This window comes from Schistocerca serialis, chromosome 1 (genome assembly GCF_023864345.2).
Source record: "Schistocerca serialis cubense isolate TAMUIC-IGC-003099 chromosome 1, iqSchSeri2.2, whole genome shotgun sequence".
Lineage (NCBI taxonomy): Eukaryota > Metazoa > Arthropoda > Insecta > Orthoptera > Acrididae > Schistocerca > Schistocerca serialis.
This window is the reverse complement of record NC_064638.1, coordinates 1,232,578,483-1,232,598,703: the sequence shown is the minus strand read 5'-3', so window position 1 is coordinate 1,232,598,703 and position 20,221 is coordinate 1,232,578,483. Positions and strand designations below refer to the sequence as shown.

Genomic DNA, 20,221 nt, shown 5'->3' with positions numbered 1-20,221 from the left:
AACCTCATGAAACAGGTCTCCTGCATGCACTACGCTAGAGTACCCTTACCATATTGACGGAGGACAAGGAAAAGGCCAAAGAAGGGCAGATTGTTCGCAGTTCCTGTCTTGTAACCCTTCATTTCAAGATCTTTCCTATCTCATGACAACCGGAATCGGTCGAAACTGCTTATCTGTTTTCTAATAAGCGATCTTGGCTAATAAAGATTTTACAAAATATGAAGATTTGTTGTAATTACAGATCGTTGTCTCTACACTGACATATCAGTTAACTACTACGTTACAGTACCTACAGGAGCTGTATGAATGAGTATAGCCGAGAAATGCAATGTACATGGAAATCTGGAGGACGCCTTTATTAAGATTGGGTATCAGTTAATATGATGGTGATGTAATACTCGTACCAGCCTAAAGTCCGCTCCGATAGCTGAGTGGTCAGGGTGACGGATTGCTTTCCTACGGGCCCGGGTTCGATTCCGGGCTGGGTCGGGGATTTTCTCCGCTGGGGGTCTGTCTTCATCATCAGGTCACCCAATATGGCGTCGAATGTAATAAGACCTGCACCAAGTCGGCCGGACCTGCCCCGTAAGGGGACTCCCGGCCAATGACGCCAAGCGCTCATTTCCATTTACCAGCATAAAGCGGAAATATAGAATTTGACTGAATTCGTATGAACCCCTAATTAAAAATGCAACACCATGATGGATATGAAATAAAAAAGTTTTACTGGTGGTGAGTTTTCAACATAGAACTTTGAGTATATGATTATACTTGTAGGTTGCGTTCGGGTACACGGGACAGGAAGTTTAGTGCCACAGCTGCTGTAACTCGGCTGTCATTTGAGTCGTAAGGAACTTGGATGAGAAATCCTACTTCAACTTGATGTCAGAGTTCATCGAACGTAGTGAGTGGCGAGTGGTGGCGTCCGAGTCTCTCAGCAACCCATAACCAGATGTTTCTAGTGGGTCAGAGATATGGTCGACAGTGAGGTCATTAGAACAGAGCACAAACTCGGATTAGGGAAGGAACGAGAAGGAAAGCGGCCGTGCCATTTCGAAAGAATGCCATTTCGAAAGAACCATCCCGGCATTTGCCTTAAGTGATCAAGGAAAATCTAAATCAGGACGACTGTCCTTCAGAATGCGAGTCAAGTGTGCTGACCACCGTGCTACCCCGCTCGGTATCTGGTGAATGTCGTATACCCTCTGCATCGTGGTAGGCCATGACAGCACGGTCTTGCGTCAGAAATTACTGTCTATGCGAACCAGAGATGATAGGGTCGTGAATCAAATAACACCCCATACCATCACGTCAGATGACGATGAATACGACAACATGGCACGTTCGTTCTCGTCTACCTTTAGATGTGGTTATATACGTCGCCGTGCTGTAGACGAAACGGGGACTGGTCTAAAAAGACGGCGTGGTTTCCAGTGCTGCCGTTGGACGCACCTCTGTTGGAGGGCCTCTCTCTGGCGTTACGCCAAGAGAAACCGCAACAAGTGTCGGCGTGCTGACAGTCTCTGGTGCTCCACACGTCGTCGTCGTGTTCGTAAGGATGGAAGTCTTAATGCGAACAAAACAGTTGCCTGACACGAGGTACTTGACGTAGCTGGTCGACCCTGCAACCCCACGGGAACAGTATGTTTATCTTCTGAGCGCTATTCACGTGGGGCTGTTGAGATCCTCCATGATGTCAGTATGGCCCTCCTGAACTCACTGATTCCAAATTCAAATGATAGCCTTGGGTTTCTGATTAACGTATCGCGGGACGAGAAACTGCAGTATCGATAGGCGATGATCCTGCGGCTGTCGAATACCGACAAGTGGCGGTAAGTGTTTCTCCTTATAATAAAACCCTCGTCTTAACCACAGAATATTTATTTTCCTAACAAACTTCGCCTTTATAAAAAGAACAGACCACTATTCATATAAAGTATCGTATCCAACTTACTCCTATTAAGCAAACTAGTGATGTAGAACACATGTTTCACTCTGCAGCGGAGTGTGCGTTGATATTAAACTTCCTGGCAGATTAAAACTGTGTACTCGAACTCTGGACGTTTGCCTTTCGCGGGTAAATGCTCTGCGGACTCTTTTTCATTTATTTCCGTCATGGAGAAACAAAGTGGTCGTTTACGTCTGTAAGAAGTCGCTGTTATGTCTTACTGTCTAAATAAAGATAACAGTAACGGAGAAATACACAAGATACCGCACTGTGAAATACAAGTAATTACAGTTTTGACTGAAAAAAATTTTGACACGAAGATGACGGACTGAGCTACCCAACCACGACTCACGACCCGTCCTCACTGCTTTACTTCCGTCAGTATCTTATCTCCTACCTTCCAAATGCCGCGAGTTAGAGTGTCGGTCCGGCACACAGTTTTAATCTACTAGGAACTTTGAAAATAATGAGCTTTTCCGTTGACAGTGGCGAAATGTAGAAGTGCTTAAGGAAGAAATAAAATAAATATTTTTTGACCAAGGCGAGAGTTTTATTACAAATGGAGAACGTGACTGCCACGTCTCATAAAGCGTTTGTGTAATACGTATGAATGTTTCTCCTTCTTATACGAGACATAATACTACACCACTGGCCATTAAAATTGCTACACCAAGAAGAATTGCAGATGATAAACGGGTATTCATTGGACAAATATATTATACTAGAACTGACATGTGATTACATTTTCACGCAATTTGGGTGCATAGATTCTGAGAAATCAGTACCCAGAACAACCACCTCTGGCCGTAATAACGGCTTGATACGCCTGTGCATGGAGTCAAACAGAGCTTGGATGGCGTGTAGAGGTACAGCTGCCCATGCAACTTCAACACGATACGTATTGTGACGAGCCAGTTCCTCGGCCACCACTGACCAGACGTTTTCAATTGGTGAGAGATCTGGAGAATGTGCTGGCCAGGGCAGCAGTCGAACATTTTCTGTATCCAGAAAGGCCCGTACAGGATCTGCAACATGCGGCCGTGCATTATCCTGCTGAAATGTAGGGTTTCTCAGGGATCGAATGAAGGGTAGAGCCACGGTTCGTAACACATCTGAAATGTAACGTCCACTGCTCAAAGTGCCGTCAATCCGAACAAGAGGTGACCGAGACGTGTAACCAGTGGCACCCCATACCATCACACCGGGTGATACGCGAGTATGGCGATCAGAGAACACACGCTTCCAATGTGCGTTCACCGCGATGTCACCAAACACGGATGTGACAATCATGATGCTGTAATCAGAATGTGGATCATCCAAAAAAATGACGTTTCGCCATTCTTGCACCCAGGTTCGTCGTTGAGTACACCATCGCAGGCGCCCCTGTCTGTGATGCAGCGTCAAGGATAGCCGCAGCCACGGTCTCCGAGCTGATAGTCCATGCTGCTGCAAACGTCGTCGAACTGTTCGTGCAGATGGTTGTTGTCTTGCAAACTTCCCCATGTGTTGACTCAGGGATCTAGACGTGGCTGCACGATCCGTTACAGCCATACGGATAAGATGCCTGTCATCTCGACTGCTAGTGATACGAGGCCGTTGGGATCGAGTACGGCGTTCCGTATTACCCTCTTGAACACACCGATTCCATTTTCTGCTAACAGTCATTGGATCTCGACCAGCGCGAGAATCAATGTCGCGATACGATAAACCGCAATCGCGATGGCTACAATCCGACCTTTATCAAAGTCGGAAACGTGATGGTGCGCATTTCTCCTCCTTACACGAGGCGTCACAAAAACGTTTCACCAGGCAACGCCGGTCGACTGCTGTTTGTGTATGAGATATCAGTTGGAAACTTTCCTCATGTCAGCAAGTTGTAGGTGTCGCCACTGGCGCCAACCTTGTGTGAATGCTCTGAAAAGCTAATCATTTGCATATCGCAGCATCTTCTTCGTGTCGGTTAAATTTCGCGTCTATGGCACGTCATCTTCGTGGTGTAGCAATTTTAATGGCCAATAGTGTATATTCTCACAATCGACCAACATTCAGATACGTCTTCTGAATGAAAAACTTACTGTGAGATCTTTCCTTACACACAGACTGCAGGTGGAGTTACTCGTACCTGCTTCGTGTTCTTGTGCCAAAATACAAACCATTTGTAGTGTTATGCCACTTCATGCCAGTCTCACGTTCCTTGTATGTATGCCTGGGGGTGTTGAAGTTATAATGGCGAGCAGTTTAAGTGTGATATGAATATGCGCATTAGAAAGCCAGTCGCAGCTCAGTGTTGAGTAAATGATCTATGAAAATCGTAACGTTTCGTTAAAATTAATTGCATTCACAAACTTCTAGGTCAGAACAATACAGCAGCTTGTATTTCTTTCTAACAGAAGTTGCAGACGCATACCACCTTTTCCCCCTTCATCAGTATTCTGTATGGTTTGATGTGGTGCGTCACTGAATCATCTTCCGTACCAATCCATTCATCTCAGAACTGGATTTACACCTAACGTCCTTAGTTACCTGTTGAATATTTTCCAAGTATTTTATCCATGTGCCGGACCGAGACTCGAACTCGGGACCTTTGCCTTACGCGGGCAAGCGCTCTACCGACTGAGCTACCCAAGCACGACTCACGCCCCGTCCTCACAGCTTTAATTCCGCCAGTACCTCGTCTCTTACCTTCCAAACTTCAGCGCACGCTCCACTGTAGAGTGAAAATTTCATTCTGTTTTATCCATCTTCAGCAACTGCATTTCTGTCTGTTGAAATAATCAGCGTCCAGTAACGCAAAAGAAATTTGCTCTGCCAGTTTCAGGCAACTAACGCTCTTCTTCAGAAGATCATAACTATCGCATTATTAGTGAGCCTGAAAAAGAAGCTATAGTGTGCAGCAAATTGATGTTTGTCTCCGTATTTGTACGGGAATTGTGATCCACATCAGTATGCTGCATACAATTGCTTATTTTTGTGGCTTGCTAATAATGCGATAATTACAATCTTCTGAAGAAGGATACTACGTGCCTGAAATCGTTAAAGGAGCAAACCTTCTTTTGTGCAGCTAGATGAGGATTATTTCAACAAATATATCCAAATCCGTGTCTACCACTATAGCTTTTACTTTATACAGCTTCCGTTAGCAACTAATGTCCTACAATCCAGTTCCTTTTTCTTGTCAGCGTTTTTTACACTTTCGTATTCTCGACGATTCTGCGGAGAATCTCCTTTCTTATCACTCCACCTAATTTTCACAATCCTCCAACAGTACAACGTCCTGAACGCTTCAAATTCTCTCGCTTTCCTGACGTCCTTTCGACCATGAATCATTTTTATTCAATGCTTTGCTTCAAACGTAAATTCTCAAAACGTTCGCTTTCTAATTAAGTTCTGTCGTGGAACAAATAGTCTTCTTTTGGCCAGGAATTTCCCTTGCCAGTCTGCTTTCTACGTACTCCTTGCTTCGTCCTTCGTGTTATGCTCATCGTCCGCTTCCTGGTCCCCAATTTTGCTGCTAAGCTTCCTTAAAGCTAATTTGTGCTTACTTCGCATTGCTTAAGCATTGCTTTGGTTTACTCCCAAACCTCAGTCTATACATTAGATCATTCCATTTAATAGGTTCTGTAATTCTTCCTCACTGATACTGATGAAAACAATATCATCTGCGAGTCTCATCATTGATACCCTTTTACCCTGAATTTTAATTCCACTCCTGAAGCTGGCCGAAGTGGCTGTGCGGTTCTAGGCGCTGCAGTCTGGAACCGCGAGACCGCTACGGTCGCAGGTTCGAATCCTGCCTCGGGCATGGATGTGTGTGATGTCCTTAGGTTAGTTAGGTTTAACTAGTTCTAAGTTCTAGGGGACTAATGACCTCAGCAGTTGAGTCCCATAGTGCTCAGAGCCATTTGAACCACTGTCTTTTACTTCCGTCGTTGCTTTTTCGAGACATAGATTGAATAGTAGTGTAGAAAGACTACATCTCTCTCTTGCACCACGTTTAATGCGAGAACTTCGTTCTTGAGTTCCCTTTTTTATTGTTTCCTCAGATTCTTGCACAGATTGTATGCTATCCTTCTTCCCCTATTGCTTGTAACTAACTGTTTTTCTTAGAATTTGTCCATCTGCTTAGCCGTGTGGTTACGTGCTTGCCTCCCATGCAGCGGGCCGGAGTTCGATTCCCGGCCGGGTTGGGGATTTTCTCCGCACGTGGGTTGGCTGTTGCATTGTCCTCATCATTATTTCATGCTAATGACTGCCCAATGTGGCATCGACTGAAATAAGACTTGCACTCGTCAACAATGCTATACGCTCATTTCATTTCATCCTGAGAATTTGTAACAACTTGCACCATTTTATGTTGTGGAACTTCTTTCGTGGTATATGAGTAGTATGAGTTTCTTGGTGTCGTGTTGACGTCATACTGTACTGAGGGTCAGCCCGCTAGCGCAGGAAAGGCCTGTCCATTGTTCATCTTCCGCTCTCGCCTACTTTAACATACGGTGACCGGAATCCGCGGAAGCGTCGTAAAACTGGGCACGGATGGTGTGCGTCACGCAGCCTTCTCCGGCGTTAGAAACGCTGGAATGGGAGCCTCTGTGTTGCGAAAGCGGAAGGGCGCCTTATGGGAGCGGAAGCCAGCGGCGGGGTGTCTAAGCAGCAGGTCGCGTGACGCAAACGGCGTGCCTCCAGGTTGTCAAGTTGCACCGCACCCACGCCTTGCTCCGATTCCCAGATGCAGAACTAACGTGGTACATAGCTATAACAGAAACCAATCGCCGAGTAGAAGCGATGAGGTTATTTTATCTCTATATTAGAAAGAGGAGTTCAGGAATACAGAAATAGAAGTTGTTCTAGAATGAAAGAAATAGGAAGTGCAGTGAAGATAAGGCGAAACAGTTGCAGGGAAAATGTGCAGAAATCCAAAAAGAAATTGTTTGCGAAAGTGCTGACTCAGCATGCAGGAAAGTCAAAACAATCTATGATGAAATTAAAAGCAAGGGTGGTAACATTAAAAGTTCAATGGTAAGTCCACTGTTAAATACAGACGAGAGAGCGGATTGGTGGAAAGAGTACACTGAAGGCCTGTTTGAGGGGGCATACTTGTCTGATGTGATAGAAGAAGAAACACGACTCGATACAGAATCAGAATTAAAAAGAGCTTTGCCAGACGATGGAATAAGGCAGGAGGGATAGATAACCTTGCATTCGAATTTTTAAAATCGTTGGGGAAAATGGCAATAAAATGACTATTCACGTTAGAGTGTAGAATGTATGAGTCTGGCAATATACCACCTGGCTTTCGCAAAAATACCATCCACACAATTCCGAAGACTACAAGAGCTGACAAGTCCCAGAATTATCCCACAATCAGCTTAACAGCTCATGGATCCAAGCTGCTGGCAAGAATAATACACAGAAGAAAGAAAAAGAAAATGGAGGATGTATTAGGTGGTTATCAGTTTGGTTTTAGGAAAGGTAAAGGCACCAGAGAGGCAGTTCTGACGTTGCGGTTGATAATGGAAGTAAGATTAAAGAAAAAACTAGACGCTTTCGTAGGATTTGTAGACCTGGAAAAACGGTCAAAAACGTCGAATGGTGCAAGATGTTCAAAATCGTGAGCGAAATAGGGGTAGGCTATAGCGAGAGACAGGTAATACACAACTTGTACAAGAACCAAGAGGGAACAATAAGAGTGGGAGACCTAGAACGAAGTACTCAGACTAAAAAGGGTGTAAGACAGGGATGCAGCGTTTCGTCCCTGCGGTTCGATCTAAAATGGCTCTGAGAACTATGGGACTTAACTTCTATGGTCATCAGTCCCCTAGAACTTAGAACTACTTAAACCTAACTAACCTAAGGACATCACACAACACCCAGTCATCACGAGGCAGAGAAAAATCCCTGACCCCGCCGGGAATCGAACCCGGGAACCTGGGCGTGGGAAGCGAGAACGCTACCGCACGACCACGAGCTGCGGACGCGGTTCGATCTACACATCGAAGAACCAATGTGGGAGTAAAGAGAAAGGTTCAAGATAGGAATGAAAATTCAAGGTGAAAGGATATCAATGGTACGATTCGCTGATGACATTGCTATCCTGAGTGAAAGTGAAGAAGTATTACAGGATTTTGTGAGTGGAATGAACGGTATAATGAGTACAGAATATGGACTGAAAGTAAAACGAAATAAGACGAAGTAATGACAAGTAGCAGAAATGTGAATAGTGAGAAACTTAACATCAGGATTGATGGTCGTGAAGTAGATAAACTTAAAGAATTCTACTACCTAGGCAGCAATACAACCAATGACGGACGAAGTAAAGAGGACATCAAGATCAGATGAGCACTGGCAAAAAGGGAATTACTGGCCAAGAATAGTATACTAGTGTCAAACGTTGGCCTTAATTTGTCGAAGAAATTTCTGAGAATGTTGATCTGGAAAAATTTAGAAATTTGTGGTAAGTGCTGAGGTCATCGGTCCCTAAGCCTACACATTACTTAATCTAACTTAAACTAACTTACGCTATGGACAACACACACAGCCATGCCCGATGGAGGACTCGAACCTCCGACGGGGTGAGCCGCACGGACCGTGACTTGGAGCCTCAGACCGCGTGGCTACCCCGCGCGCCACATTCATTTGGAGCACAGCGTTGTATGGTAGTTAAACATGGGGTGTAGGGAAACAGGAACAGGAGAGAATCGAAGCATTTGAGATGTGGTGCTACACACGAAAGTTGAAAATTTGGTGGGCTGATAAGGTAAGGAAAGAGGAGGAGGTTCTCTGCAGAATCAGAGAGGAAAAGTAATGTTTGGAAAACACTGTGAAGGTGAAGGGACAGGATGATAGGACATCTGTTAAGGCTCCAGGGAATAACTTCCATGGTACTATAGGGAGCTGTAGAGGGTGAAAACTGTAGAGGAAAATAGAGATTGGAATACATCCAGCAAATAATTGAGGATGTAGGTTGCAGGTGTTATTCTGAGTTGAGAAGGATGGCACAGGAGTGTATTCGTGGCGGACCGCAGAGGACTTATGACACAAATTAAAAAGAAAGAGGGAAATTACGGTGTTTTTCAGCTATGACACGTTATCCAAAATATGTGACTTTGTAAGCTTTGCTGGCTGAATAACTTTTGGTGGTCTGTAGCCGTATCTTCAAATCAAGTTGACTTGACACAATGTTTCGTTGGTGCACCGAAGAGTCATCTTCAGGTGAGACGCTGCAGTTACTGAATATCGTCGAACTGGAGCTACTCTGGAGCCGGGGCCCCTACATAGACCATCAGAGAGCTCTCACCGCAGGAGCCCAGTACCGTGAGCTGCTGGAAGCAAATCCTTCCGCTGACTCCATGCGATTTTTTACAACCACTCTCTGCAATGCACGTCGTCTTTTGCAGAGGGGGCAGCAGTCAAGGTACTTGACGCATGTGCTTAGTACTCTCTGCTGGATTATGTAGGGGCTGCAGCTTCAGAGCAGCAACATCATCTAGTCAACTCAAGACCACAGCGAGGTGCTAATTTGACTTGAATATTCACCGGTAAACTCAAAAAGAATATCACTAACTCAAACATATTTTCATAGATTACAGATACCTAATTGTTACACCGACTATACTTTTTCTGTGTTACTCTAAAGAGTCTTCCAAGAGGAATTTGATCAAGTTTCAGCAACGTAACAGCACTGCAAACTACGGTCCTCCCCAACTCTCCCCATCAGAAGGGGGGCCTTACAAATACTGTGACAAATGCAACCAGTCGTGTAATTCAGTTACGGTTTGTATACTGTTACTACAACTGTCAGATCAATTGCTCATTGTAAAGAAGCTTCTAAAGAAACAGTGACTACTACTACTGTTGTTGTTGTGGTCTTCAGTCCTGAGACCGGTTTGATGCAGCTCTCCATGCTACTCTATCCTCTGCAAGCTTCTTCATCTCCCCGTACTTACTGCAACCTACATCCTTCTGAATCTGCTTAGTGTACTCATCTCTTGGTCTCCCTCTACGATTTTTACCCTCCACGCTGCCCTCCAATGCTAAATTTGTGATCCCTTGATGCCTCAGAACATGTCCTACCAACCGGTTCCTTCTTCTTGTCAAGTTGTGCCACAAACTCCTCTTCTCCCCAATTCTATTCAATACCTCCTCATTAGTTATGTGATCTACCCATCTATCCTTCAGCATTCTTCTGTAGAAACACATTTCGAAAGATTCTATTCTCTTCTTGTCCAAACCATTTATCGTCCATGTTTCACTTCCATACATGCCTACACTCCATGCAAATACTTTCAGAAACGACTTCCTGACGCTTAAATTTATACTCGATGTTAACAAATTTCTCTTCTTCAGGAACGCTTTCGTTGCCATTGCCAGTCTACATTTTATATCCTCTCTACTTCGACAACGTCAGTTATTTTGCTCCCCAAATAGCAAAACTCCTTTACTACTTTAAGTGTCTCATTTCCTAATCTAATTCCCTCAGCATCACCCGACTTAATTCGACTACATTCCACCATCCTCGTTTTGCTTTTGTTGATGTTCATCTTATATCCTCCTTTCAAGACACTGTCCATTCCGTTCAACAGCTCTTCCAAGTCCTTTGCTGTCTCTGACAGAATTAAAATGTCATGGGTGAACCTCAACGTTTTTATTTCTTCTCCGTGGACTTTAATACCTACTCCGAATTTTTCTTTTGTTTCATTTACTGCTTGCTCAATATACAGACTGAATAACATCGGGGAGAGGCTACAACCCTGTCTCACTCCCTTCCCAACCGCTGCTTCCCTTTCATGCCCCTCGACTCTTCTGGTTTCTGGTTTCTGTACAAATTGTAAATAGCCTTTTGCTCCCTGTATTTTACCTCTGCCACCTTTAGAATTTGAAAGAGAGTATTCCAGTCAACATTGTCAAAAGCTTTCTCTAAGTCTACAAATGCTAGAAATGTAGGTTTGCCTTTCCATAATCTATTTTCTAAGATAAGTCGTAGAGTCAGTATTGCCTCACGTGTTCCAACATTTCTGCGGAATCCAAACTGATCTTAACCTTACACAACGAATTTAAAACACTACTAGGACCAAAATCATTTAATGGAACAGCATTCATCTTTATCTCAATTTTTATTATAATACTATTTAATAATTTTATAGTATTATTCCCTTACATCTTTACTAGAACAAGACATTTAGCATTAACATTTGCAATCGCCCTACCTATATGATTAAGATTCATATTATTTGGATGAATTAATCATACTAATCATATACTTACACACCTTGTTCCACAAGGAACGCCACCTACGTTAATATCATTTATAGTATTCTACTACTACTACTAGGTGTAAAACAAAGCGTAGGGGTACTGTTAGCGAATGCAATAGCTAGCAATTTTAAGTATCAAAAGGCCACCGCGTGGAGTCTTCAGTGATCACAGCAGCAGAATCTTAATGTAAGATCCCTTAGAAAACTGTAACCGATTCTTGTCTTACAGAAGGTCCGTCAGTGGCACCAGAGTTACTGTGCAGAGACAGGAACTGAAATTGATGGTAGCGAAACAAAACGGAAATGCTAATCTCTGTTTACAAATCGTCCTTTGCCAAGGTAAATTCAGGAATATTGCTCCAGTTCTTTTAGATCCATTGCGAAGCTGGGATATTTTAAAATTAATGTCAAAGCTTAAGTTTCTAAAATTGAATGAAGAACTAATGTCTGATGGCAAGTTTTAACCTAGATAATCAAATTAAAATTATGCCCATTTGTTGGAAGAAAGCACAGGTCACTCGCGCCCGCAAGAAGAATAGCAGAAGTGATTTACAAAATTACCGTCCAGCACCTTTGATAATTATGCGTTAAAAAATCTTAGAACGTCTTCCGACCTCAAACATAATGAGGTTTCTGGTACGAAATGACTCCCTCCATGCAAAGCACCATGCACTTCCACAACGTTTGTCATTCAAAACCCAATTTGCGCTGTTCACTCCTGAAATCCTATAAGGCAGTCATGAAAATGCTGTATCGCTTCACTTCAGAACAGCATTTGATCCAGAACCACATCAACTCGTATTAATGAAGGTATGAGCGTACGAGGTATGAAATTTCTGGTTGGACTGAGAATTTCTTTTAGAAAGGATGCAGCATGATTTCTTGGCTGGAGGATTATCGACCTATGTACAAATTACTTTAGGAAGAGTATGTTGGAACACTTGTTCATACTGAATATTAATGCTCTTTCAAGCAATATTAGTAGTAACCTCAGGTACTTAACAAATGGACTTATTAATAATGATGTAATGTCTGAAAAATGATGCACAAAAAACATCTGTCGGATCTGTAAGTAGTGCAAAGATAGGAAAATAATTTTAACTGTTCAGAATTGTGAGATTTGCACTTCACTAAACGGAAATATGTATTATGCTACCACTATAATGTCAACGACTGAGAACTGGAATCAGTCAACTCATACAAACATCTGGATGTAACAGTGCGAAGGGATAGAAAACGGAATTATAACATAGGGTCGGTCGCACATAAAGCAGCTAATAGACTTTGAATCAGGTGGGTTATCGTAAAAAAAACCAAGAAATTAACAAAGATTGTTTATTTAACACTCGTGAAATCTATCCTAGAGCTCTGATTATGTTTGTGGTACCCTACCATACAGAATTCTTGTTCTTTTTGCTGCCTTCACTGGATTAGCATGTTAATCTGGATTTTGCAATGTTAATGGTAACGGCTGGTCAGCTGCCCTTTCTGTCGCTACCCTCATACCTCCCACATGCAGGACGGAAATTATCGGCCACAACTGCCTGCTTCTAATGCTGTCCCATGTGAAACTGCAAGATCGTTTCCGAAATCTTTGCGAAACGTGTAACTGAGGCGACTAACAGTGAGGTATTGACTTAGTCAGTTGTAGAGAACAGCGTAAAAATCACATGTACTCTGGCCGGCGTGCCAGGCCTCGTCGTTAATGCTCAGGGCGGATTTGATACGGGGCCAGTGCGCCTCCCAGAATCACGGAAGCGACGTGCTAAAACGCGCGGCTGTTCAAGCGGGTCCCCGACCAAACAGAGGTAAGAGGGTCTGTATGTAATGTATACAAATAAACGTAGCACGAGAGGTCACAGTTTTCTTGAGCCACGGGACAATATCGCGCCAGCTGCTGTAAATGTTGAACTGGCAGACATCTGAAGATAGATGTCAAATATTCCAGGACAGCCTATTTACGAAGTTTGAAGAGTAGCCTAGTAGCGAAGTTTGAAGAGTAGCCTTGGAATACACTGCAGGCCCGTACTAGTCACTCCCTTAATGAAACCGAAGACAATTTTAGACTAACTACAACGTGTACAAAGCCATTTAAGTAATTTTCTGGAATGGTTAAAAATCCCTAACATTTGGAAAAATGGGTTAGCACACCTTAGCATGCACTTCACTGTGGTTTCCAGAGTATAAACTAGATGTATGTTTACTGCCTTTGAAACGAAACATAAATCCAGGTTGTCGGCTGGCTTCGTGTCCAGCTCACTGGGTGGCGCACACTGCCGTGACGTCGGTTTTCAAGCCATGTACTGCGGGCTGCCTAGCTTTCAGGTAACCACCTATTCCCTTTCGATTCAAAATGTTATTCTTGCGTTAACGGTGAAGATTAGCGCTTACTACAAAGGCAACATTTGATGTTAGTTTTTGTATGCTGTTTCCTATAACGTCATGTTCAGGTCCAGGAGCACAGAGTTTGAGAGACAGTCTGTGAACTCGTTTTTAATGTAGGGAGAGGTATGGTTCCTTCCATGTGCCTTTCAACGTATGCATGTCAGGTATTCGACTCATAAATCAACGTCTTTTCCGTACTCCAATGTAATATTCCTGTATAGAGGACATAGTGATAGATATCCCTCGGGTTGTGAAGCAGTTGAATGGGTTGAAAATAAATAAATCACCAGTTCCTGATGGATTCCAATTCGGTTTTACAGAGAGTATTCTACTGCATTGGCTCCTTAATTATCTTGCATTTATCGCGAATCTCTTGCCCAACGTAAAGTCCCGAACGACTGGAAAAAAGCGCAGGTGACGCCTGTATATAAGAATGGTAGAAGGACGGATCCTCAAAATTACATCGGTTTGATGCAGGATTCTCGAACATATTGTCAGTTAGAATATAATGAATTTCCTTGAGACAGAGAAGTTGCTGTCCATGGATCAGCACGGCTTTAGAAAGCATCGCTCCTGCGAAACGTTACTCGCCCTTTTTTTCACATGATATCTTGCGAACCATGGACGAAGGGTATCAGACGGATGCCATATTCCTTGACTTCCAGACAGCGTTTGACTCGGTGCCCCATTGCAGACTCCTAACTAAGGTACGTGCATATGGGATTGGTTACCAAATATGTGAGTGGCTCGAAGACTTCTTAAGTAATAGAACCCAGTACGTTGTCCTCGATGGTGAGTGTTCATCGGAGGTGAGGGTATCATCTGGAGTGCCCCAGGGAAGTGTGGTAGGTCCGCTGTTGTTTTCTATCGACATAAATGATCTTTTGGATAGGGTGGATAGCAATGTGCGGCTGTTTGCTGATGATGCTGTGATGTACGGGAAGGTGTCGTCGTTGAGTGACTGTAGGAGGATACAAGATCATTGGATAGGATTTGTAATTGGCGTAAAGAATGGCAGCTAACTGTAAATATAGATAAATGTAAATTAATGCAGATGAATAGGAAAAAGAATCCCGTAACGTTTGAATACTCCATTAGTAGTGTAGCGCCTGACACAGTCACGTCGATTAAATATTTGGGCGTAACATTGCAGAGCGATATGAAGTGGGACAAGCATGTAATGGCAGTTGTGGGGAAGGCGGATAGTCGTCTTCGGTTCATTGGTAGAGTTTTGGAAAGATGTGGTTCATCTCTAAAGGAGACCGCCTATAAAACACTAATACGACCTATTCTTGAGTACTGTTCGAGCGTTTGGGATCCCTATCAGGCCGGATTGAGGGAGGACATAGAAGCAAATCTATCGTTTTCAGGTCGTTCGTTTTGGTCATTACTTTCCCGCAAATAATTGTTGTTATTGTGGGGACGGGACTCGCGATTTCTTCGCCAGTGATCTTCATCCTCTACCCTTTCCAGAAACGCAGAAAAACTTCTATGGGTACTCCCAACATATCGCTTAGAATCCTCAGGCAGCTTCGGCCAAAGAACCCAAACTGTCTCGGCTTCAGTCCTTCTTGCTTTCGAATGTATCAGTTTTCTGTACCATGATTCGCAAAATTCTTTCATGGTTTGCCTACCTCTGATGTCATACAGTCTGGCCATTAGAAACTCACGCCATAACTGGTCTTGTTTCTGTTCTGACCAGTATTCGTCAATAAATTTTTGTTTAAAGCTTTCAAAGGACATATGGTTTGTATCCAGATTCAACCCCCACCTTTTTGCTTCTCCCGTTAATGCACTGATCACAACATTGAGTTTTTCCTGGTCAGTCAAATATTCAGGAAAATTTCTTTCGCAATTCTTCACAAAATCAAGGGGGTTCCAAACCGTTATGTCTCTTTGCAGGGTCGAATTTTTCCTCGCCCTCTAATATTTTACTGAAAGGCATTTTTTTAGTAAAATGTGTAGGTCCTGACCGTATTTTTCTTTCCAAGTCATACATTTTGCCTTGGATTTGTGAAGTGTTATGTTCACACTTCTTTTCGCAAGTAAGAATCTGTTTGGTTAATTCTCTACTTGTTTTTGTTACAAATTGTTTAATCTGTGCAAATTCCACATTACATTCTGTTTGTATTTCGGATTTGATACTGAATACCTTTTCGTCCACTTTAGTACTGACTAGAGGTCTATTTGATCTTGAATTTTAATTATTCCAGTGTCAAATCTTTCATTAATGTCATCAATCTGTCCTTGTACATTGGCAATATTGCCATTGATGACAGTAATTTCGCTTTTAATACTTTTGATTTCATTACTCACTGTTCCTATCCTTGAGTTGACTTCTTCAATTTGTTTGCTAAGTCTGGTACCCTGCATTTCGATTTGTTTACTTTGTGCTGCATTTTGTTGCCCCAGTGCTGCAATTTGTGCCTTAATATTGTCATTTTCTGCTGCATTTTGTTGTCCCTGTGCTGCAATTTGTGAAGACAACATTTTTAACAATTCTATCATATCTGGATTCTTTTCACTTTTAGGTTCTGCTACATTTTTGTGTTCGAGTCCTACTTCCCTTTCAGTTTTTGGTGATTCAAACATATCCCGCGATTCATTGACATAGCCACTGTCTTCGACAACATCTCCCATATTGTCTTGCTTAGTACGCGCGACATACATAGCTTCGATTTGTTTATTGACGTCTGCGTGATAACGTACGTAATTTAACTCGCGCGTAATGAGAACTGTTGGTGTGCTGCCTGAACTGCTCTCGATTATATTCTGTTCTCGCGTGTCTAGATTTATTTCTAGTTTCCTGTCCATTTTAGTTGCTATTAAGTATTGATATCTTTAATTTTCAATTTAAACTGAACTTTCACTATCCGTTCTGTCAAATAATGTATAGGTTCGCGCCGCTGGACGTTTTATGTTCACTCTATGTTTGTAAAATACTAACTACTTATAATTTTTTCCGTCTGTAGGTGCAAACTGAACAACGTCCTGTCACGCGGCGCCACGTATAACACTTCCGTACGCTACTGTTGTACCATAACCTTAAAGTTGGAAGCAGGTCGTGAAATAAAACTGTCTTGTTAAAGCAACTATGGTATAAAGCAACAGAGTAGTGTTACCCTCTGAGAGGAATTTTGTTATGTTGACCGTGTTGTACCTAACGGAGGTTGCTTATCGGAAATGAAAATCAGAATTACGTAAATATTTGAACAGTAACAAACGAAATTTTGTCTATCCGCACTGTTTAACTGATAAAGGAAACGGTCGCCAGCCTAACTAGGCAAGAGAATGATTAACATTCTCCTTCAAGAAAGTAGTTATTAGCAACTCTAATGGATAAACACAACCTATACTTGGCCACACGAGAGTGCAATGAACTCTGACACATACATATGTTTACGGTAAGATTGAAACTAACAGTTAGAGCAGCACAAACTATTTGCAAAATTATAACAGGTACAGAAAAACACTATCACTTTCAGGGCTTATAGAAACTGAATGGTCTTTATAACGTTATTATTACTATTCATTGCAGAATCATTAATTGGATATAGGTTAAGCCTCTATCAGTTAAATACTTTACTATTTAAAATGAAAGTTAATTGGAATCCACTAACAGGTTTCTTCTCACTATCATTTGAATAAAGATATTATGGTTTTCCTAATTAGTGGCCTTTCCGTTACTTGTTACCGAGCATTAACACAATAGAAACTGTGGATCCTGTTATACTATTAATATGCACTTCTAATACACAAGAGAGACAAACACTTAGCAAACATGAGTATAGAACGTTTCACAACTGCAGTTTTCCACTTTTACTACCGTGAGACACAAAATTAACATACATGTAAGATACTGACTCACCTTCTGCGATTTACGACAGGCAGTAATGTGATCATTTACTAAGCAAAACTTTATAAGCCTCAGTCTTAAGAACTTTTAATTTGAAGTTGGCAACAACACATTAATAAGCAGTTCTAATAGGAAAATTATTTTCAGCAAACAGCATTTACTTTAATTCACTCTCTAGCCACATTAACTTTAACTTTCTTTTTACTAAGTTCAAGAGGCATCAATTAGCGAAACACTGGACTTTAATGTGCTTTCAGTAAGGACACTCGGAAATCACTTTAGTTCAAACGGAGAGGAACCTGAGAGGTGTTATCATGAGGAGAAAAATCAAGGTAGGTACATAAATTCAGATATAAATTACCTTATATTTGAGCACATTAACACATCCATTAAACTGATCCTTCACTGTACATCATTATAGCATTCCGATGCAATGATTGCGCAATGTGGTGGCAACTGCATGTTGGTAGGTGGAATTGTGGGTAGAATTGCTGGACTCTGTCAGTTCTTGGTGGCGATGATAGATACAAATTCCAGAATAGTTCCAGCTATTTATCCATCCATCCGAGGCATTGGAAAGTAGCAGAAAAAGCCTCTCTCGGAACCAGCACAATATGCATCTTCTACATGGCAGTGCACAGTTTGGTAGCTCGTCCCCGACTCATGCTTGTCCCCGACTCGTAGCTCGTCCCCGACTGACTATCAGTTCCACCTTTTCTACCCAGGCCAACCACAATTTGCGCGCGCTACACAGTTCCGTTCCCGAGGGGAACCACAACATCTTTTACATACAGAATAACTAAGAACCCTTAGTGAGGATCAGCAGTTTGCATAACAGCAACCAAATGCATTAAATAAAACAAAACATTTACACATATTGACATTTCTACAAAAAATTATTCACACAGAAATTACAATTATATAAAGTAAGTTTTGTTCCCTCCAAATAGGACAAAGAATTTAAACGACAGATATACTACATTGCATAGAATCAAATCAAGACATCAAAGTTCTTACAAAGAAAGGAGTATACAATTCTGTGTTATTGATTCAAACAAACACTTTTACAGAAGCTCAACGAAGTAACATTAAATAAACAAAAGCAAAATAAATCAATAGAGTATTAGAACTATGGTGTTACAAGTGGAACAGGGAGAGAAGATGCTAGTTGCGGTACGAGGTACCCTCCGCCACGCACCGTATGGTGGATTGCGGAGTATGTATGTAGATGTAGATGTAATATTTATTTGTTTTTCAAACGCGTTTTGACTCTTCATGTGAAAGGAGTCATTAACTGATTTTTATGGAATAACACAATTTTGCTTTTACATGTCATAATTACACATTAAAACAATTTGCACCGAGTTTTTAACGTAAATAAAATGCTCGTAACAGATATTTGTCTGACCTGCTAAAATCTGCATTTCCTTTAATCTAGTCATAGTTTAGAGGGTTGCACTATCGCTTAAATTCGAAAATCGCTGGACAAATGCGCGTCACACCAAAAAACTTGCCTTTATGACAATTCATAATGCACTGAGTCAACGGTTGGTTTACGGGAGGGTAAAAATGGTAAAGCTATCTGTAACAAGAAGGCTGCCTTGAATGCTGCAGTTCTTTATTAGACATGATACTACTGAAGGTGCTATGCTCATGTATTTCTCCAGACTTCGAAAGGAAGGAAGGAATCTTCCTTTAACGTCCCGTGGACATCGACGCCATCAGAGACAGAACACTCGGCTAGATTGTATCAAGGATGGGAAAGGAAATCGGTCGTGCCCTTTCAAAGAAACCATCCCGGCATTTTCCTGGAGCGATTTGGGGAAATCACGGAAAATCTAAATCTGGATCGTCGTCATCCTGACTGCGAGTCCAGTGTGTTGACAACTGCGCCACCTCGCTCGGTAACTCAGAAGGGACTTCGCCAGCAAAACGCGGGATGACCTACAAGAAAGAAATAGTAGTACGCATTTCTGGCGGTGACTGTTGTTCAGGCACCTAATCTTAAAATTAGTCAGTCATTTCCGTGTTTTGTGGATCATTTGTACTGTTAATCGCTAGGATATGGAACGAGTCATTTTACATTTGTGTTACACAGTCATATGTAAATATGGCCACACGATGATTATCTGCAAACTAAAACAACCCTTTTTTATTTAATTATTATTTTTTAGTATTGTTGTATGTCAACAAATGCTACCCATCACGTTTTACACATCAGACAATTAGAAATTTTTCTACGAAATAGAAAAACGTTCATGAAGAAATAATAAACAGCCAATCACTTGGAAAATATAAGGTTTATTTAAACCCCTTACCCATGATTTCGAGGTTTATAAGAACGCCTTGTTCAGAAGGAAAATAGTGACGGCCTAAACAGGTAAACCTGATTCCTCAACAATAAATTTAGTGAATAGGTGATAGTTATTTAATCCCACCTCTCTAAGGCAGCCAATTTTTACCCGATCAAGTAAAATTTTGTTCATGACACGCAGTGAGCTATGACTTTTCCGTTATTGGGAAGGAAAGAATTTGATTTAATTACAAACAGTTCCGTAAGTGCACTGGTTGCAGCGCGTCTGCGAGGACAAACTGGGCCCCAACAAAGGAAAGCGCGGGATTCGCACGACCTTACAGAGACCGTCCAAGCAAAGCATTTTTTGATTATTTAATTTACTGATCATAGGGTTAATGGGGACTGCAAACTGCTCTTATGTGGAAGGGGAGTTTCATTGAACTGATGAATGCAAATAGACATTAAAATGAAATCCTTATTAC

At 42.0% G+C, this 20,221-nt stretch overlaps 1 protein-coding gene and 1 non-coding gene across 2 annotated transcripts in view; both read right to left on the bottom strand.

Annotated features, from left to right (window-relative positions):
* The window catches only part of LOC126419121 (serine/arginine repetitive matrix protein 2), a 1,464,442-nt gene that overhangs the window by 1,044,157 nt on the left and 400,064 nt on the right, over positions 1–20,221 (bottom strand). The gene's annotated exons all lie outside the window — the stretch shown is intronic.
* Trnat-cgu (transfer RNA threonine (anticodon CGU)) lies at positions 4,503–4,577 on the bottom strand. The gene has a single exon. It is a non-coding gene; the product is annotated as a tRNA-Thr (tRNA).